This window comes from Ochotona princeps, chromosome 21, assembly GCF_030435755.1.
Source record: "Ochotona princeps isolate mOchPri1 chromosome 21, mOchPri1.hap1, whole genome shotgun sequence".
NCBI lineage: Eukaryota > Metazoa > Chordata > Mammalia > Lagomorpha > Ochotonidae > Ochotona > Ochotona princeps.
In genome coordinates, this window is record NC_080852.1 from 13,445,510 (window position 1) to 13,467,520 (window position 22,011).

The following is a 22,011-nucleotide window of genomic DNA, read 5'->3' on the forward strand; positions in this document are numbered from 1 at the left end:
TGGGAATCGGAATTAGAGGTAGGAGACTTATACGTCCTAGTGAGGATTTATTGATTTTCTGACATGCCATCAAGGCCCAGGTTAAAGTTTTGCCTGGGTACTTTCCTTTCAGCCATGAGAAAAATGAACTTGAGTGGTCAAGTTATTCCTCCTGACACAGTGGGAACTGAAAAAGAGCTGTTTAGTTCTGACATTCTTATCCTCACTTTCTGTGTTAGAAACATGTGGCTCCGTAAAGCGGAGCCCCTTTGTTCCTGGTACTTTAGGGGTCAGTGTGGCTGCATTTGTTTTAGACTGGCCCGATTGCCACCAGAGACAGACAGCAGGACTAGGGATCTCATGACCCCAATGAAAATCATCCTAGAATCTCTTTGGAAGCAAATTGCCTTAGTGTGTGCTGCTGCATATTTTGTAGCAATTCTGCTTAATTGCTGCCTTCTTCTTCTTCTTTATTTTTTTTTCAATATTTATTCTATCTCTATTGGAAAGTCAGATATGCAGAGAGGTGGAGGGACAGAGAGAAAGATCTTCCATCCGATGATTCACTCCCCAAGTGAGCGCAATGGCCAGTGCTGTGCCGATCTGAAGCCAGGATCCAGGAACTTCTTCCATGTCTCCCACACGGGTGCAGCGTCCCAAGGCTTTGGGGCATCCTCGACTGCTTTCCCAGGCCACAGTCAGGGAGCTGGATGGGAAGTGGAGCAGCCAGGATTAGACCCAGAGCCCATATGGAATCCCAGGCGCGTTAGCCGCCTGGCCACGCCGCTGGGCCCCTAATTGCTGCCTTCTATTGTCCCTTATCTGCTGCTCCAACCTCATGAGATTTTTTTTCTCCCAAGATTTATTAATTCTTGTTGGAAAGGCAGATTTATGGAGAGAAGGAGAGACAGAGAAAAACATCTTTTATCCACTGGTTCATTTCCCAAATGACTGTGACAGCTGGAGCTGAGCAAGTCCAAAGTCAGGGGCCAGGAACCAGGAGGCAGGATCTTCTTCCAGGTCTCCCATGCAAGTGCAGGGTTTCATGGGTTTGGGCCATCCTCTGCTGCTTTCCCAGGCCCCAAGTAGGGAGCTGGATGGGAAGTGGAACAGTTGGGACATGAACCAGTGTCCATATGTGATCCTGGTGCTTGGATTAGGAGGGTTAGCCCATTGAGCCATCACGCTAGGTCCAACCGCATGGATTTTTTTTCCCCTTTAGTGCTGTCTCCATGTCTTGAATATATATGTCGTTATTTCATCAATCACAGTAGTGACTTGTAATTGAGACTTGCCTGCTTTTGACCTGTACTGCGTTTTGTGTTTCTTGAAGCCAACATCCCTGATTAGTTTTTGTATTTTATTTGATAGCTTTATGTGCTGGAGAGGGTTAGGGAGTGCCTGTCTTCTGGTTTATTCCCTAAATGCCTGGTTTATAGGAATGGCTGGTGAAGGGTGGCAGTGGGCCAAGGCCAAGGACTACAACTGGCTGCTCAATCCAGGTCTTTCATGAGAGTGTCAGGAACCCATTACTGCTATCTGCCAGTGTCCACATTTACAGCAAGCTGGACTGAGGAGCTAAAGCTGGGGATCCAACCCAGGTACCCTGACATAGGATGTGGGCATCTTAGCTGATAGGGTAAATACCTGCCACTGTTTTATGTGTTTTTATAATCTCTGTTCTCTGTTGGGACCCACAAAAATCTGTTGAATTGAATTCTTTTTGAGGGTAACGAGTAGGCCTGATTTTTAAATTTCAAAAAAAAAAAAAAAATCTTGCCTAAGATCTTGTTGGCTAGAAAACCCATGTCTTATTTTTAAGGCATATTAAATATACTTAGCCATATGTCTGACTTTTCTGTAATGATTTAAGATGGTTGTCTGCCAGTTGTAGCATTTTGAACTATAGAGAAATATTGAATTAATTGTGTTGAAGGTCTTTGAGAGCCTCATCCTGCCCAGATGTGTGCATGGTGCTGAGCCTTTTGTGTATGGAATGTGCCATGGCCGGTGTCCCCCTGGCTTGATTTAAATAGCCTTAGTTGCTTACCACCTGGATTCTTGGCCAAGCGTTAGGGCTTACATCTGATAGGGAGAGCATGTTCATTTCCTCCTCCAACTATCAGCCTGTTTAAGTCTCTGTGACTTGATAAGGAATTCAAGCCTCAAGACTGGGTTGTTAAAAAATAACTTGATCTGGCATTGGAGAATGTGTATTTTTTTCTAAATATAAAGGAATACCAGCATGTGGATTTGCATTTATAACCTTTTAAAAACTCAGGTGATGTGGGAACCTTATGGGACAACATATCTCTAGCCAGAGTTGATCTCAGCTTCTATAGCTTACAGGTTTATTTTTTGGTAAAGATTAGAACTTTTTCCCTTATTTAATCCATGTATACAATACAGAAAACATGTAAATGTGGGGAGGAAAATATATCTGCATTGCCCATAATCCCATGCAGAGAAAAACATGTGTTAGCACTATATTTTCTTCCAAAAATACTCACATACATACATATGCAAACTGGTAAATTTGTTGAGAGATGTCTTTTTCTTATGAAATGGAGGTTGTCTAGTATCTGCTGTTTTGGTGGGTTTTTCTTCGTGTCTAACAATGTATCATGGACTTTGAACATATTACATATAAATTTGCTGTATTGTTGAATGGTGGTGGAACCTATTTTTAGTTGTTCTGTATTATTAAACCGTGATTTGAGGATAACATTTGGATTATGCTTAGTTGCATATTTTATACAACATATTGATGAGTTTCTTATATACATATTTTAATGAACATCCTCAGATGTTTTATTTGTATAGATGTCAAGAAGTAGAGCTCTGTCTTAGCTTATATGAATTACATCATTTCAAGGCTTTTAATATCCACTGTCTTGTTCTCCAGAGAATGTGTCAATGTATATCTCTGCTGCCTGTACTTGTGAATCCTGTAGGTTATCATTTACCTCACTTGTGACAGAAAACACCTTATCACTATGATTGTTCATAGCGGTCATCACAGAATCAGAGATTGAGTAGGCACGTTAGATGACATAAGGGAGTAGGAAGGACTGGGGCAAACTGATCATGCTTATCTGTTTCAAAGGGGAAAGCTACCATTTTGCTTTAGTCTATGACTGCCATAAGAGAACATTGGCCAAGTATTGCTAGAGATCTTTTAGGGTTTTAGGAGAACTTAAGAGATTTTTTTTTAATTAAAAAAAATGTTTAATGTCAGATTTGCCAGTTTTAAGTGTTGGCTTAAAGTTCATTGAATCACATGTATGAACCAAACAAAACGTAGCTGGGAGCTGTACTGGGCCCTCAAGGGGCCAGCTGGCAACCTCTTGTTTGTGTACCTTTCTCTTATTTAGTATTTCACCCCGTGTCTCATCTGCTGTATAGCAGAACTCACATTTCTCTATTAAGTCTGTCTTCTCAGGGCTCAAAATAGTGATCATTTCCCAAGGCCGGGAAATGTGTGCTGAGGTGAATCATATTCTGGAAGAACTAGACTGATGTTCCACTGGGATCTGTGTGGCTTGTTGGATGTTGGTGGGCAATAGCTGCTCAGTGACAGTTGTGAAGAGCTGGGGAAATAGTCTGTTTTGACACACAGCTCTAATTCTTGGATTGTTTTGCTTTGGGATCCCCATTCTTTTGACTCTTAAAACTGGATGTGGTCATCATCATTATTATTATTTCACTTGAGATGCAGAGTTACAAAGGAGAGCAGAAAGAGAGAGATCTTCCATCCACTGGTTCACTCTCCAAATGGCTGTGATGGCTAGGGCCTGGAAACCAGGAACCAGGAACCTTTTTTAGGTTTCCCATTTGGATACAGGGCACCAAACACTTGAGCCATCTTCTACTGCTTTCCCAGGCACATTTGCAGGAAGCTGCATCAAAAGTGGAGCAGTCGTGACAGGAACTGGCACCCATCTGGCTTGCAGGTGTTGCAGGTGGTGGCTTAACCTGCTGCATCACAGATCTGGTCCCCACCAAAAAATAGTTTGAAGTTGATGTTCGTTTTAATATGAATTACCCATTTTGGAATCAAATCTGTTCTCTGATTTTAGCTTAAAGTATGCAGCCTTGCAAATAAAAGATTGAATGAACTTTATGTATACTGTGTAGGGAGGATTAAATATGGCAGGGAGATTCCTCATACTGCGGGTTGTTCAGACATTCTAGAGATAAATCAAGGCTGTGACCTTTATTGGTAGAGTGGGTGCTGTCAGAACACAATTGACTTTTAAGACTGGGCATCTGTTCTTTAATGCTAGCATCACACAGTAGAATTTTGTTTTTGAAAACCAGTGCAGCCCTTCTTGTTTTCCTGCCTGCATAATGGATTGTTCTGCATTGCATAATTCATGTTGGGCACAAGGTTTGCTGTACTGGGATGAGGAAAGAAACTCAGTTAATGTGGATTAGAAGTTTCATCAATGCAATTATTTTAAGGATCCAAGAAAGGAAAGCTGTTAATGAAATTAAAATTATAAAGTAGGCAGCAAAAGCCTAACTAGTATGCGGTTTAAATTTTGCTAGGTTTGGATTATCATGTGTCTCTTCTTTCTCCCACTGGTTCCCTTGTCCTTGTCCTCCTCTGTATTCTGTCAGAATGGAACATTCCCTTGGTCTGTCTAGTAATTCAAATTTTAGGTAAGATATTGTATAGATCATCCAGAATTTATGATGTGAGACATAATTGAGAAGCGTTTCCAGGTTGAGACCCCTGTCTGTCCTATTCTCTTTTCTAAATTATGTAGGCCACTCTTGGGGTGCTCAGAAGTCTCCCAGCTTGACATGAAAATTGGCTTTTCTGTCTGATGTTTTAGAATGACCCAAGATAGGAAAAGATAAGTCCCATGCTGTTTCAGGCTGGGCCATCCTGGGTTAAATTTCTGTGCTTTGGTCTTTGTTGGAGAGATGAATCTACTAGGCTGCAGTTGGACACATCCTCAGTGTGTATGAGAACATGTTTGTTTCAGCTCGGATTAACAGAATTTCTAGCAGACTCTGTGTAAACCCTTGGTGCAGGTGTAGTAAATGCTTATGATGTAAACCACTAAGGCTTGTGATTGTTACTGTGTGATGTTATACTAGCAATAGTATACATAGTACTACAGTAGTGGGAGTTTATGTCCATATAAGTAACACATGGCCTAAAGCAAAGTCTGTTTGGGACTTTGAATCTTGAATTTAGTGAGGCAGAAGTGGCAAAAAAAAACAATCCTCATTCATTCCACATGAAGGTGTTTCTGATTTCAGCTCCTATTGGTATGCCCTAGCTTCTTCCCATTTGAAATGATGAGCCACGTAATTGTTCTAATGCATTTATTTATTTCTTTTTAGTTAGAGAAAGAAAATTGATGGTGGGAATTGGGGCATGGTAGGCGAAGCTTCTTTTTGGGACAACTGCATTTGTATCAGAGTGCTGCTCCTCAACTTCTGATCCAGTTCCTTGCTAATATATTCAGGAGGCAGCAGAAGATGGCCCAGGCACCTGTGTTCTTGGGAGACACACATTTGGGTGACCCAGATAGAGTTCTTAACCACTGGTTGTGGCCTGGGTCAGACTTTGCTATTGTAGCATTTGGAGAATAAACCTACAGATAAGAGACACCTTGTCTCTGTGTCACCTGCCTTTCAAATGAATAAGTAAGTAGATAAGTAAACAGAAAAAAGACTTAGGAGAGGTGTTCTTGTGGTATGGTGGATAAAGCAGCTGGCTGTGACACCAGTAGGCACTTGTTTATGTCCTGGATACTCTGCTTCCAATCCAGTTCTCTGCTAATGTGTCTGGCAAAGCAGCAGAAGATGGCCGAAGGGTTTTTCCCTGTGGGAGACTCAGAAGAAGCTCCTGACCACTGTGTCCAGGCCATTTGGGGAGTGAACTTGTAGATAGAAGAACTTTCTTTTTCTCTGTCTCTGACAGAGGGGAAAAAATCCAAACCAAAACAGAAACAAAAGAAAGAATAGTCAGGAGCTTCTTCAGGATTTCGCACAGAATTGACTCTGAGAAAAGACTTTTCAAAGCACACAATGTTATCTCAATATTAATGTTTTATGCCAATGTCATTACTTGTAAGAAAAAAGACAGGGAAATAGGATTCTCATCCAAGGAGAAATTCTTTTAGGTGTTGCCTATTTATGTCTCTCTATGTCTGTGGGAAAATAGTGTTGCCAGGAAGACCCTGGCTTGCTTAAGCAATGTGAATCTGTTTCTGTGACACTGTAGCTAAAAATGCTAGCTCAAGCTAGTCTCTGAAATACATGATTCCAAAGAGAGGTAATTGTGAGAAGAAGGCGTTAATAGGAATAGGCTAACTGGCTGGTACTCTTGAAGGCCTTTTTGGTGGAAGGAGCCTGTTCCTGGGGTTTAATAAAACATAGTGAATCACTCGGCTGCCTGAATTCCTGAGGGAGAAGATGCTTTGGGAAAAGGCTGCGGGGGAAATATGTCCTCCTGTGCACCTGTTACCAGGCACTTCACCTGATGGCTGCAAACAGATTGCAGGCAGAACTGCCTGGAGAAAATGATCAGCTCTGGAAACATTGGCTCACAAATTAGGTTGGGTCAGAGGAGCTATATGAGAATTACCTAGGAGAACTGGCAAGTTATGGGCATCTGGGGTGGCTTTATTAGTGATTCAGGTCACCTCCTCAGCAGACCTGAGCTCCAATCCCAGCTTCAAACAATGTCCTGTGGCATGGCCACTGAGTCAGAGCTTTGCATGATGTTAATTAGGGGATTGCTAGTCTTCATGCCAGACACACAGGTCAGATTCCTCTGTGTGTGTGTGTGTGTGTGTGTGTGTGTGTGTCTTTGTGTGTGTGTGTGTGCATGAGTGTGTGTGTGTGTGTGTGTGTGTGTGTGTGTGTGTTGGGATGGGGGAGAGCCCTGTGAAGCCACAGTGTTTTAAATAAAGTTCTGGCTCTTGGGAAGTCCAGAGTTTGAGGCTCTAAGTTCTGAAATAGTACATTTTTTCCCTTTAATTTTTGTTTTATTTAAAAGGCAGAGAGACATATAAGCAGATAGAGATCTTTATCTGCTGGGTTATTCTTCAAATGGCTACAATATCTGGGACTGGAGCAGGTGAAAGGCAGGAGCTGGTAATTGAATCTGACTCTCCAGCGTGGGTGGAAGGGACCCACCTACTTGGGCCATCAGCTACTTCCTACCAGAGGATGTGTTAGTAAGAAACTAGACTCAGAGGCTTATTGGAGACTAGCCCTCAAGCACTCTGATATGGCATGTAGGCATTCTGTATGGTGTCTTAACAGATGTACCAAAAAGGCCTGATGCAATACTGACCTTTTCCATTCCAAGTCCACTAATACCTAATTCCAGTTACCTACTCTGCCTTTTAAGGAGTATCAATTGGTGATGTAAATGAAGACTAGAAACACAAACTGAAGTTATTTGAGCTATTCGTTTTTTCAGTTTCAGATGGTGAGTGTATGTGTGTATGTGAATGGCCATTTTCTTGCTGTAGGGCCTCAGAGTAAAGTCTTGTAACTGATGCTAGGGACATTTCCCTCTGGACCATGCTTGCTTTTTTTTTTTTTTTTTTTAAGATAGAAAAGGAATTCTGGAGGAAGGAGGGTGTTAACCATTGTGACTTTCTGTGATAATGTAATATTGATCTACATCAGTCAGTATTTTGTCTACAGGCTACATAAAATGATTGTGCACTTGTGGCTAATTTGATTGAGGAGCTGAATTTAAAATTTTATTTTTTTTATTTTTTTTAAAGATTTATTCATTTTATTACAGCCAGATATACACAGAGGAGGAGAGACAGAGAGGAAGATCTTCCGTCCGATGATTCACTCCCCAAGTGAGCCGCAACGGGCCGATGCGCGCCGATCCGAAGCCAGGAACCAGGAACCTCTTCCGGGTCTCCCACGCGGGTGCAGGGTCCCAATGCATTGGGCCGTCCTCAACTGCTTTCTCAGGCCACAAGCAGGGAGCTGGATGGGAAGTGGAGCTGCCGGGATTAGAACCAGCGCCCATATGGGATCCCGGGGCTTTCAAGGCGGGGACTTTAGCCACTAGGCCACGCCGCCGGGCCCTAAAATTTTATTTTTATCTAATAATTTTAAATCTGTGTAGTTACAGGTGGCTGGCATCTGCCATATTGAACAGGACAGAAGATAGGACCACTGCATGTCTGAAGGACAAGCAGAAATCTTTAGTGTCACTTCTGCTGTTCTAAGCTGAGGTTGGAGTGCCACTTTGGGTTGATGCTTCTTGAATTGGAAAGTTTTAGGATAGGTTGTGTTTAGTGGCCTTTTTGTAAGCAGTGCACTTACTAATGATTTTTTTTTCCAAGGCAGTGTGCAGATTCTCTTAAAAGAAAGTAGTTTTTATGGAACAGTTATACTCCATGAGGCTGGGGATGACGTTTGTTCTGTTGAATGCTTTGTTTCTAGTGCCTTTGCAGTGGATGAAGATAGTGAAGGGTTGAAAAATGATTTAAACCTGAATATTTTATGCAGGGTGGCCTTGAATTATCCTCAGTTTGTATCACTTGACAGTTTTGATTGTGACTAATTAAAACAACTCTCATAATGGCTGAAATCACAGGGAGATAAGTTGAATTTCAGCAGGACAGACTTTCAGGTAGTGTTTGATCAGGGTGATTTGCCCATCACCCACACGGCACCCTTGCTACCCGAGAGAGTAGAATCCACATATCTGCAGTGGACAGCCTAGGTTCTCTCAGTTCTCGGTGCTGCTCTCTTCACTGGCCTGCCTTCAGCCTCACGCTGGGCGTGTTTGCAGATGAGTTATGGTGGCAGAGGAGATGATTTGTCTTCTTACTCCCAGCCAGGGAGGGAGAGACCCAGAGGGGTGCCACGTGCTGTGTGCTAAATGGCTTAGTTCTGCAATCCCTAGAGCACTCATTCAGTAGGGCTTAGATGAAGCAGCGCTTACTTGCAGCAGGGTGCCTCTGTGATTGCTGCACAGAGGGGAAGAATTGGTTCTCTACAGGGCAGAGAGAGGCTGTGAAGAGGGGACATGCCATGGAGTAGATGCCAGGTACAGGAGCCTGGGATTACCTGCTTCTCACCTACCCTCAGTGTGATGTTGATTTGAGACAGGTTTAATTGGGCGGGTGCTAGTGTGAAATTCTTTTGTCATTGAGTATGCATAAGGCAAGAGTGGACTCCTTGGATGTTAGTTCTGTGCTTGTGGAGTTAAAAGTTAGTTACACCTTCCTTGTAGTGACCCCATGTGGCCCCAGCCCCTGACAGAGCCTTTCTAGATGTTACCTTATTTTTCTCCAGAACAGCTTTCCAGGGAGGTAGTAGTTGAACGATGAAGAAACTGAGTCTTAGAGAGGGTAAGTAGTTGGCTTTTGTTGTAGGCTTGTAATTTGCTGTTCTCTGGTTCTTGCCCTGGAGTGGGTGCTCTTACATAGTACTGAAGACTAGTGGTTTCCAATGGGAGGGTGATTTCAAGAGGACAGACCCCGGGCAGGTGAGTGGTACCTACATGTTTGGAATGAGTGAATAGACCCATTAAGAAGGCTGCCTTTGTAGGGTGGGTGATGCTTTCCAGGGTGAAGAAGACTCAGGGAAGACTCAAGAAGTAAACAAAATCTTTGCAAAGTGCTGGGGAACTCTGGAGACCCAGTATGGGATCCTCAAGCAAAAAGCGATGAGATGACAGGTTCTCATTCTGCTAGCAGAACTCAACACATTACCATGACTTGAAAGACGGGAAGGGTCAGTGAGTAGCTGGGACCAACTCAGGCTGTGCTGGGTGGGGTGAGAGCGTGAATCAGGAGACTGGTTAAGAAACTTTTGGGCCTGGCGGCGTAGCCTAGGGGCTAAAGTCCGCGCCTTGAACGCCCCGGGATCCCATATGGGCGCTGGTTCTAATCCCGGCAGCTCCACTTCCCATCCAGCTCCCTGCTTGTGGCCTGAGAAAGCAGTCGAGGACGGCCCAAAGCTTTGGGACACTGCACCAGCGTGGGAGACCCGGAGGAGGTTCCTGGTTCCTGGCTTCAGATCGGCGCGCATCGGTCCGTTGCGGCTCACTTGGGGAGTGAATCATCGGAGGGAAGATCTTCCTCTCTGTCTCTCCTCCTCTGTGTATATCTGACTTTGTAATAAAAATAAATCTTTAAAAAAAAAAAAAGAAAGAAACTTTTACACTCAGATTGTAGGAATGTATAAAGGGAATCACCAGCCCTTTGTCCTTCTGTGGCCACCAAAGGTGCAGGTCCATGTGAAACTGTGCCACCAGGGGCCATGGTCCATTGGAAGCAGGATAGCTTAGAGGCTGCAGTGGAGTTGCATCGTGTGTGACCTTTAGTGAGCTCCTTAACCTCGCTGTGCCCCAGATTCTTCATCCACTGAACAGGGTAACAACAGTGCCTGCTTCTCTGCCTGGCGGCAGCAGTTGGACCTTACCACCTTTTGGGGGACCCGGATTGAGTTCCTAGGCTCTCACCTTTAGCCTAGCCCAACCCCTGCTGTCACAGGCATTTGGGGGAGTAACATGGGAATTATTTTGTGTTTCTGACTCTTCGCTATGAAATAAATACATAAAATTACATAAATCCACAGCAAGAGCCTCTCCATTTTAGAGATCATTGTACTGAGGCTTGAGAAGCTGTTTCTCATTCCAAAGTCTCCAGCTGACTTAGGGACAGTGTTGGATTTCCTCCAGATTGGAAAACTTTCAGGCATGCATACAGGTATTGCCTTACCTCTGGGCTGATGGTGGGCTCCCTGTCAGACAGCAGTGCATCCTGTGCAAACTTTGGGTGGGTAGCTTCCAGGAGTTTGTTCTGAGGAGAACTTGGGGGTACCTTTCTTTTCTTTCCAGCCCCCTGCAGATGCCTGGACCTGGGCCTCATCTTTGCAGCAAACCTGGCTCCCTGCAGTGTGAGAATTGCTCTGACTTGCCATATGTGGCCACAGTGACACTAGTGTTTGTTTCTTCTGACACTGGCTAGCACCTCTAGACTCCAGGCAATGCAACTTGAACTTGGTGGATACAGCCAAGGTTCTATTCAACTTTTTTTTTTTTCTGTAATTGTGGGAAATATATCTTTTAGCCATTTTTAAGTGTACTAAATAGCAGCGAGTATATCCACATTGTTTTGCAGTCATTGCCACAGTCCATCACTTGAGCTCTGTCACTGCCTCCACCTAAAACTCTATACTCACTCACACCTTCCCATGCTCCTTACCTCCCTGGCAACTTGTGTCCCTGAGTCTGTATTTCATTTCTTTAAGAGTTGCTTGTAAGCAGGATTTCACACAGTCTCGTTTTTGTGACTGCTTGCTTCCCTTAGCATAGTATCTTCAGCGTTCATGCATGGTGGGGCCAGCGTTGTGGTGCAGTGAGTTAAGCAAGCCCCTACTTGTGAAGCTGACATTCCATACAAGTGCTGGGTAGAGTCCCACTTCTGATTCAGCTCGCTCTTAAATGTGCCTGGGAAAGCAGCCATGGATGAAACAAGTGCTTGGGTTCCTGCCACTCATGTGGGAGACCTGACTAGAGATCTTGGCTTCTTGCTTCAGATGGGCTTAGACCTGGCCATTGTGGTCATTTGGAGAGTGAACCAGGAGTCAGAGGATACATCTCTTCCTTTTACTGCCTTTCAAATAAACAAATAATGAAAAAAAAAAAAGTTCATCTGTGTTGTGGGGTCATGTGTCAGAATTCCCATTTTCTGAAATAAAAATTTATTTTTCTTTTAAATATTTGTTACTTATTTGGGAGAGTTACAGAGGGAGAGACAGAGAGGTTTTCCATCTGCTGTTTTACTTCCTAAGTATCTACAAAACCCAGGGTAGAGCTAAGAGCTTCTTTTTTGGTCTGCCACTTGGTGGCAGGGCCCAAACACTTGAACTATCTTCTGTTAGATTTCTCAGACCAATAGCAGGGAGTTGGATCAGAAATGGAGCAGCCAGGATACAAACCGATAGCCATATGGGATGCTGACAGCACAGGCAGTGGCTTTACTGGCTAATGCATACTGCAGGCCCAGAATTCTCTTCCTTTTTAAAGCAGGGTTATGTTGCACTATGTGAGACACCCCTTTTTGCTTGTTACTATGTCTGTTGGTGGCCATAACTTTCTTCCCTGTTTTTTTTTTTTACGATTTATTTTATTTTTATTGGAAAGTCAGATATACTTAGAGGAGGAGAGACAAAGAGGAAGACCTGCCCCCCACCCATTTGCTGATTCACTCCCCACGTGGCTGCAATGACTGGAACCTAGCCGACTTGAAGCCAGGAGTCCGGAGCCTCCTCCAGATCTCCCATGGCAGGGTCCCAAGACCTTGGGCCATCCTCAACTGCCTTTCCAGGTCACAAGGAGGGAGCTGGATGGGATTAGAACCTCGGCGATGAGCTAGAACTTGCGAAAGGCCACTTCATTGTTCTGCAGGTCGGTGAGGCTCACCTCAAAGACACGGCCCTTGAGGCCGTTGGAGGCGATTTTGGTTCCTTGGGTCCTCAGGACTAAGGTCTTCCCGATACTTCTGATGTTGAACATGGCTGGTGCTTTCACATCATACTAATCTTTCTTAGAAAATGGGTCCACCACTTTCTTCTTGGCTCCCTTTTTGCCACCTTTCAAAAGGCGCTTGTTCTTGCCGACCGCCATGGTGCAGCTCAGAGAGCCAAAAGGAAGAACGCATTTTCTGTGTGATTGTTGTATAAATGAAGTGATTGAGTGGTTTCCTGATTGCCTAAGCAAAGGCAATACTCAATGGCTAATAGTGATTATTATGTGAAGTTTATTGGTTTTCCTCCTTTAAATCTGATAACTTTTGATTTTAGGGTTGTGGAAATATCGAATCAACTGTGTTATTAACTCAGAATACTTATGTTTAACATTCTGGGTTTCATGATCTTTCTTGGCACTACCACCACCACCTCTGAGAGTTTGTGGAGTTGAAATTTGTTAGATGGAATTACATGGAGCAGATTTTGTAGAAATACATTCTAAGTATACTGTGTTTATGGTTTGTGTTATTTCCCTTCGAGCTGTTAAAGAATTTAGTCACCACTCTTCTGTAGAAAGCTACAAGTGATTATTGGGCAGTTAAGTGATCCTCATGTCTTTAATCTTCTAGGATGATGGATGTAAAGAGAAGGTAGAAAATGCATTCAGACATTTTCCAATAAACCGTCTGCCAGGAGCCTTGTCTGTCTTGATCACTTTTCCTTTCTATCCATTGTTCTGGCAGTGGATGGGGTGAAGATTCAGCTGCTGGACTCTCAGGGTGAGCCAGGACCCTCTGGGCTGTTGATGTGTAGTCATCTATTGTGGTTGTCCACAAGACTCCCCTTGGAATTGTTCTATAAACTTCCACAATGTGTAACCCATGTATCCTTTCTTGGACTTAATGAGTATATAAAATTAGAGCTCTGTGATCTTGCACTTGGACCTGAAGTGTACAGTGTTAAAAATCAATTTGGGATACATTTGACCACAAGAGGCCTGAGGTGAGCCTTGGTAGAAAGGCATGGCATATCCATCCCCCTCTCTATGCTCATTTATTTTGAGATGAATTATTTTTTGCCATCACAGGAATGAGCTGGTGGGTGAGTAAGACATGGGGAATGGATAAGTGACAAATGTTATGTGGTAGATTTTTCTCCTAGGAGAGTGCAAGCCCCACAGATATCGAGGCATCTATATGTGCTGTAAAAATGTTTGTGTGTGGGTAAAGTGAGGAGTTGCCTACTCCTCTAAGTCTGATGAGGTATTTGATTCTATGTGGCATGACATTTAAGGGTACAGACTGTGGAATCAGGCAGTTCTGGATCTCAATCCCCTGGCTAACTTTGGACTGGGTCTTGTATAATCTCTTTAATTTTCAGTTTTCTTGTATGTAAGAAACCTTACTCACAGAATCATGAAAATTAAGTGACATCATGTGTGAGAAATAGTGGTCAAGAATGCCTGGTATTTAGTAAGCACTTAATAAACATTTAATAAATATCGAATGCTGTTATTAATGTTTTTTGATCCATTGAACAATGAATGAATGGCCATTTAACAAACATGTATTAAGGTGTTTCAAAAAGTTCATGGAAAAATTGGGACTCAGCAGGTTAGGCTAGTGGCTGAAGTCCTTGCCTTGCAAGTGCTGGTATCCTATATGGACACGTTTTTTTCCTGGCTGCTCCACTTCCCATCCAGCTCCCTGCTTGTGGCCTGGGAAAGCAGCAGAGGATGGCCCGAAGCCTTGGGACCCTACACCTGCATAGGAGACCCAGAAGAAACTTGTGGCTCCTGACTGGGTTGGCTCAGCTCTGACTGTTGCAGCCATTTGGGGAATGAACCAGTGGATGGAAGATCTTTCTGTTTCTCCTTCTCTCTGTAAATCTGATTTTACAATAAAAATAAAATAAATCTTTTTAAAAAAACAGCTCATGGAAAAATAAAATTAAAAAATAGGCTTATGGGGGTGGGTGTTTAGCCTACCAATTAAGATGCCCATGTGCCACGTTGAAGTGATTGAGTTTTACTCCTGGCTCCAACTCCTAGCTCCAACTTCCCTGCAAGGCAACAGCTTCCGCAATAAAGTTTTAAAAGTTTGTTTTGGTGTTAGAAGCTTTCCAGATCTATACATAGTGTTTTTGGTTTTGTTTTGTTTTGTTTTGTTTTATCATAGTTTCATAGGCTCTGGGATTCCCCCAACCCTTCCAAAAAGCCCTCCACTCATATTGAATTCCTCCATAATGTTACAGTAGTATAGTTCATATCCAGTCATGATTCCTTCATTGTGGGCATGGACCAATATGCGTAGTGTTTTATACTACACATCTTCCAGGTACTTGTTGAAATTCCTCATATTGTGGCTTCTCTGTGCATATAGTTGAATGAAAATGACTTCTGGGGATCAATCCTATATTGATCAGTGATCAGTTGCATTGCTAGCATTTTTTGTTCTCCTGCATTAAATCCATTTTGTACATTGGGTCACCTAAATCTTCAAAATATTCCTTGGAGTAGATGTTACTTTAAGCCCCTATTTTATAGTTATGGACTTATTTAGGACAGGTAATTTGGTGTAAGTAAATGGTGGAGTTGGGAACCTACCTAGGTGTTTTTGACTCTGCACCTTGGTGTAGCTATTTGTCTTGGTTCTCATAATTTAAGAGTTGCCTGTGACTCTGGTATGTGTTTAGCGTGAGGGTGTAGGGTAATAAAGCAGTGCTGAGGGCATTCTAGGGAGGAGAAGGTGATGGGAGTATGGTTCACGGTCAGTTGAGCTCCCTCCTGGAGGAGGTTGTATGTGTCATTAGTGGGATATTTATAGAGATGGCGTGGGATGTTCTCTAAGTGGAGGGAAGGGTAGGAGCAAGGGCCTGGAGGCAGGAGCATTCCAAGAGTGCTCTGGGCTAAGTGTGTCTTGAGTTGATGCAGGTAAGGAAATAATGGAATGAGACTGTGTATTTCAGAAGCATTCAGGAGCTCTCTGGCTGGAGAAGATTTCATAAAGCCACTTTGGAGAGTATTTTGGAAAGAGCCATTGAAAACGGTATCACTTTGGCCTAACACTTCTGCCATGAGAAACCTACTCATTGGAAGTATTTTAACTCGAGAAAGGTCTGTGTCATGCTATGTTCTCAACAGTATTGCTGAAATACTAATACATAAATACATAATTCTAAAATCACACAAAATATTGATGTTGATATTATAGAATTATGATACTTCCCTCCAGGGACACATTCTGCAGTCACTTAAAAAAAGTAAGGTGCCTGGTACCATAGTGTAGTGGCTAAATTTAGTCCTCGGTTTGGATGCCTGGTATTCCATATGTATGCCATTTCGTATCCCAGCTGCTCCACTTCCCATCCAGCTCCCTGCTTGTGGCCTGGGAAAGCAGCAAAGGATGGCTCAGAGCCTTAGGACCCTGCACCAGGTTGTGGCCTGGGAAAGTAGTAGAAGATGGCCCAAAACCTTTCGACCCTGCACTCACATGCAATACCCGGAAGAAGCTCTTGGCTCCTGGCTTCAGATTGGCTCAGCTGTCACTTGAGAAATGAACCAGTGGACAGGTATTTCTCTCTGTCTGTACTTCTCTCTGTAAATCTGACTTTTCAATATAAAAATCTTCAAATAAAGTAAGGTGGATCTTCATGCCCTGACATGTATTTAAACAAATGATAATTCTTTTATTTGATACAGCACAAGAGCTCAGCCAGTGATTCTGTCCTGCAATGCCCACAGTAATGGGGTCTGGGCCAGGCTGAAATGGGAACTGGAAATTGAGTTCCATTCAGATTTTTCATTAGGTGTCAGGGACCCAATTGGTCCCGTGAGCTGCTTCTCAGAGTCTGCATTGGCAGAACATTGATCAGACTCAGCACTCCAATGTGCAATGCAGGAGTCTCAATCTGTGTCTTTATTACTAGACCAGGGGCTGACATTATGGTGTAGTGGGCAAAGCTGCAGCCTGTGATGCTGGAATCTCTTATGGACATCATTTCATGTCCTGACGGCTCCATTTCTGATCCAGCTCCATGCTAATGGCCTGGGAAAAGCAGCAGCAGGTGGCTCAAGTGTTTGGATCCCTGTTATCCCTGTGGGATGTCTAGGAGAAATTCCTGGTCTAGCCCTGGCTGTTGTAGGCATTTGGGGGGTGAAAAAGCAGATGGAAGATTCTCTCTCTCTGTCTCTCCTTCTTTCTTCTTCTAACTTGGACATTCAAATAATTAAGTAAATCTTTAAAAAAATTGCTGGACCAAACCCACCCAAATAATATTTTAGATTTAACATCCATAGGATGATGCTATTAACACAGTCACAGGTGACCTATGAGGACCAGTCTGTTGTACATACTGGCAAGCATGGGAATCAGGACAGTTGGCAGTGTTATTGTAAGTTGCTCTGAGTAGGCTACTATCTACTGGTTTGTGTGGGAGCTGAGTGTGTGTTGGGCAGGATTGGGCTCAACTGCAACATCGATTAATTTGTGTAGAAGACAGGGTTGGAGACAGCTGATCCGGCAGTTGTGACTAACAGTATGTGCATAGGCTGATTTGGACAACGGACTTTTTCGGACCCTGTACTGGCATGCACACACAAGAATCAGGTATGGAATCACTTCAGTAGAAGTTTCTTTGGGGATCCCCCCAACTGAACTGCTGGACTCAGAACCCCAACTATGAAGAGAAGTACAGGTTCCATGGTCTGACCATGGAGTGTATGTTTCAAAGCTGAACCTCCTCAGTGGCTTAGATGGAGCAGTGGACAACATACCCAGGTGCACATGGAGGGTATGGCAGTCCATTGGAACCTGCAGAGGACATCTTGTACCACAACAGAGGATGGAGGACAGAACAAATCAATCAACTACTCCAGCCAAGTGTTGCCTGTGAAAATTTGGGCAAACAGAGACTCTAAGGTGGACTATGTCAACCAGTGGATTCTGAAGAGATTTCGTCGTGCTTGGAATGGCGAGATTGGCAGTAATTCAGAACTGTTGAACTATCAAAACCACTTGAACAGGAGGCTCGGAGCATGTCCAACATCGGGAACCCTGGGATGGGTGGGAGGCTTGGTGGGGCTTCTTCCTGTGTGTCTCCTTTACCCCAGATACAGAAAAGAGGGGGAGAGAGAGAGAGAGAATGTGAAAACAATGGTCTTACTCACTTTTCTGTAGCTCTTGACCCTTTGTGCCCTAATCAACTAAGTAAGAATTATCAAAATAAAACAATAATTTTTTAAAAAGTAAAATGCTCTGGAACAATGTTATTTGTGGCTGTTTTGGGAGGGGTGACCAAATGTCTCAGTTTGCTTGAGGAATATCTGCTTTGCACCTGGTGCAATTATAGTGTCTACTTTTTCCTTCTTTAGTGTCCTATTTTTGGTTGGTGAATTATATGACTACCCTGTTGGTTTCTGAGGGCTGGAATTGAGGCAAGAATAATATGAATACATGTATTCCACGTGTCATTTGGTGTGGTTGTGGCAAGGAAGTATTATTTTTTGTAAGGTACATTGAGGATGATGGCCCTAAAACATTAAGTAGTTTGCTGTTAGGCTACTACTGCATGACTATTACTAAATTTATTTATTTATTTTTCTCTTTTTCTTTTTTTAGTGTTTGAAATATGTGCATCTGCTTAGTTCTACTTACATCAATCTTTAATTAAATCCTGGAAGCATTGCCTTGTCTTTGAAAGTGTGCTGCTGCCACTAACACTTTTTCAAAGCCTTAGTGTGAGTTTTTGTATTCCCTTTCTTTCATTTGAATCCTTTGGAAAAACAACATACCTTTGTGAAAAATGTAAAAGTGTGGCCTTCCTCATCCCGTAGGGTCCACATACGTAGGCTTAGATACAATAGGAGTCACGATTAGTAAATGAGCTACATGAAGACTGTTGACCTAGAGTGGGCTTTAGAGTTGGCTGGGTTCCTCTTTTCTTGACTTCCCAGTAAAATCGCAGAGGAAATGAGGATGGGTGGGAAATCAGTGCAGTCCAAAAATAGCAATGATTCAGATTTACCAGGCGTCACAGGGTCACGGGGCATTTTTGATGTGCCAGGAGGGGAACTAGGTGATTTTGCATCTGTCACCTCTTTTATGCTTTTAATTAAAGCTTTTAAGAAGTATTATCACCATTTTATCTATCTGGAAACTGAGTCTCTGGTTTGGGATTTTCGTGGGCCTTCTACTGCACTATAGAGTATCAACCACTATGGACATTTTGAGCCACGTATTTCTTTGTTCTTGTGGGGTTTGGTGGGTATTTGTGAGATATTAGCAGCATGTAGTGGCTGCTACTCACTACATGCTGGTAACTGATGCCCTTCATTACCCAGTTCAAGTTTCCACAACTAAAAAAATGTCTGTAGATATTACCCAAAGTCTCCTAGTGTATAGAGAAGTTCTTGGTTGGAAATGCCTCTGGTATATCAAAATATGTGAACATCATTGAATCCATACAGATCCGGGGCTAAGAGTAGGCATGAGGAGTGGGCACGCACTTGGCCAGTGATGAAAGAGTCTGGCTGGGACTCCACTGTTGCACCTTGGAGTCTGAGTTTGATTCCCATCTCCAGCTCTTGACTCCAGTTTGCTGCTGATGAAAATCCTGGGATTCCCCTTCTCTCAGTGTGTTTTTTCCTTTTTTCTTTTTCTTTCTTCCTAGAAAGCAAACCCAGAGATGGAGATTACCATATGGCAGCCTAGAAAGCAAGTTGATGCTACTGAATGTGACAATGAATGGATTTCTTTGAGTCAATGTGAGGCTGGCCACCCGAAAACACATGTTTTCAGTGCTCAGAATAGGTGCTCCCACGTGATGTCTCAACAGTTTGAAGGCATAGAGCAAAAAGAAAAATAGAAGGAGGCACTGAGGGGGCTGCCACACATTGCTTGTGGCAGGTTTATTGGTTAATAAGAATAGCTGGAGCTGCTTCCTGGTCTTGGTTACTTCATGCTGTAGTTTGCAAGAGAGATAACACTAAGTGCTTTCCTGACCTATTTAACAGAGTGCATGCTTTCCTTGAGTTATGTACTGTCCAGCTGAGGTCAGGTAGTCTGTAAGGATTTACCAGTTCTACAGTGTCTTATAGTAATTTCATATTCCACCCACTTCTCACTGTACCTCTCTTTCCAAAGCTAGTGATTTGCAGTGAACATCAGTATTATTAAGTTTTTATTTTAGTTTTTTTTTTTTCATGAATAGGATATTTTTTCAGGGAATTATATTAGGTAGGATCAGCTCATCTTGAAGGCACTGGGTCAGAGGAGAAGTTGGCCTGTGAGGTAGCCTCAGCCACACCATAGGAAGCAGCCACACTGAGACGGTTCTTTAGCAGTGTTATGTGTGGTTTACTATGGTGCCATTCAGGCTGCAGCTGGGCTGTAGTAGCAGGGGATGTGGTCTTATGCATGGTGGGGTCCTTTGCAGCTTAGCTAGGTCTGGATGATGTGTCTTAGAGATGGATGGATAGTGCAGCTTAGTGTTCTGTATACGAGCTTGTCATCTGCATCTGTGTCGTTAGTGCCATTTTATTCACTAATTTGACCATTAGCACACTTCTGGGAATTGGATGTACATTTGAGCTCATGTTTGAGTGGTCCTCAAACCTGTGTCTTTTTGTAATTTTAGTTGCTGAAAAAGGTATATGTAGGGCAGACCCTTCCTTATTGCTCTTGGCTTTGTGTGCATTGCCATGTAAGGACACCCTTGATGTTTGATGAATTTGCTTTCCCCAGTGTCTCCAACCTTTATTGGAAAGGTAAAATCATTTGTCCTAAATGAATCAGCAGCTGGAAGAACAGTCTGACCCCTGGCTTTCTATTATGTTCCCCAGCCAGGGGTGACTTGGAGCAAATTGATGTCTTTCTAGTTCCCTGGGGAAGCATTTGCCTGAGCAAGCCCCTTGCCATTTCAGTTCTACAGGTAGCACTTGACCCACCCGGAGAAAACTTTCAAGACTTTTTTTTCCTTTTTTTTTTTTTTTTTTTTTTTTTTTTGCCTACAGTCATCTGGCATTCTGTGTACATCCACAGAAACACCATAGGACCAGCCATAAAGTAATCATCTTGTGCTTTTTCTCCCTGGAAAGCCTAAAGACCAAAGAGCTTTGTTGATACCAAGTTACTGGCAACCCCGGTGTGTGGAAAATTTGAAAATACAGTTTAGTCCATTGTTGGAATAAAGTAGACTTTTTCTAATTCCAACGAATAATGCTCTGCAACTCAGAAATTCCGAGAAGGAAGTTATAATGTGGCAAAATTTAGTTCTTAGGAATTTTCAGGCAGCTGTTCCACCGATGACATTAGTGTCTAGCCATGCCAGAGGATCCCACCTTCCCCTAGCAAGATGTAAACAGAGAGATCTTGGGGAGTGTTTTCAGCCTTTGTTACCATCCACTTGCTTCGCCCATGTCAGAGTCAGATTCTTTAAGGAGGCAACTTGTTTCATATGAGCATACCAGGCCTTATTGGGTATATGTGATTGACATCAAGTTGACCAGGAGTCGCATAATAAATACAGCTGGAATGTAAGTGGGAGAACTCTTTATGAACTGGAAGGGGTCCTACTCCCTGGGATCCCTGAGCAATGGCTCAGGCTCACCTTGAATACTTGAGTGTTACGGATCCTCTTGGTGCCTAGAGCTATGGTGATGACTTAATGAAGCTATAAGGTTAATGCTTAGCATTAAGCCTTAGCATCTGCTGCTTGCTGCTGGTTATTATTATTATTGTTTTAAACAAAGACTCAATATTCTTTTTTAGCTTCAAGAGTTCCTATGCAGATCAGAGCAGCTTGAAAACCTTAATGATTTTGAAAAACGTTCCTGAAACGGTGGATTGTAAAAAAACTATGACTGGATTTGAGAATTTTTGGCACCAAAAGTAAACTTATCTTTTAGTTCCATTTTCTGTGAACTTCTTGAAGTGTGCTTATATAACTGTCGTGTTCATATTTCTGTTGAGTCTTCTGGTTTATTCTCTTAGGGAAGACTCAAGAGAGGTCCCATTTTCATATAGTCAGTAGTAAAACCAGGTCTTGAATTCAAATTTTCCTTAGTTTTAAGTGTACTAAGTACTTTGCAGCACTTTCTCCAGCTTCCTGGGGTGGTTATTGTGTGTGTGTGTGTGTGTGTGTGTGTGTGTGTGTGTGTCTTGGTTTAGCATTGGGGCACTTCTGGCCCATCTTTTTGGTGAGCCAAGGGTTAGTGTGTCTTGTGGAATGGGTAGTAGGCAGGGTTGCTGTCAGGTTTGGAAGCCCAAGGAAGTTAACTTATTGTATGGATAAGGTTGCCTGGGAAAAGGTCTAAGTTTAAGTCTAATGCTAGGGCTTCCCTGGTGTTTCCCTACTTGTCTTTACTCTCTTTTTTCTACCCTGGTCAACCTGTTTTTAACCTTCTCAGGACTTTGCTGTGTTCTTGGGATCAAATCTGCAGATGAACTACAAAATCCCACTCAGCATGTGCCTGCTGTCCAACGTCACTGTGCCCATGCTACTGTTCTCTTGCGTTTCTTTTAGTGTGCTATGGCATGTTGTTCTCTCCCT

The 22,011-nt window shown here is 43.1% G+C and overlaps 1 protein-coding gene and 1 pseudogene across 27 annotated transcripts in view; one reads left to right on the plus strand and one right to left on the minus strand.

The window, feature by feature from the left end:
* MAGI1 (membrane associated guanylate kinase, WW and PDZ domain containing 1) overlaps positions 1–22,011 on the plus strand; it is a 602,787-nt gene that overhangs the window by 12,857 nt on the left and 567,919 nt on the right. The window lies entirely within an intron of this gene.
* Positions 12,358–12,640, minus strand: LOC131482942 (small ribosomal subunit protein eS1-like; annotated as a pseudogene).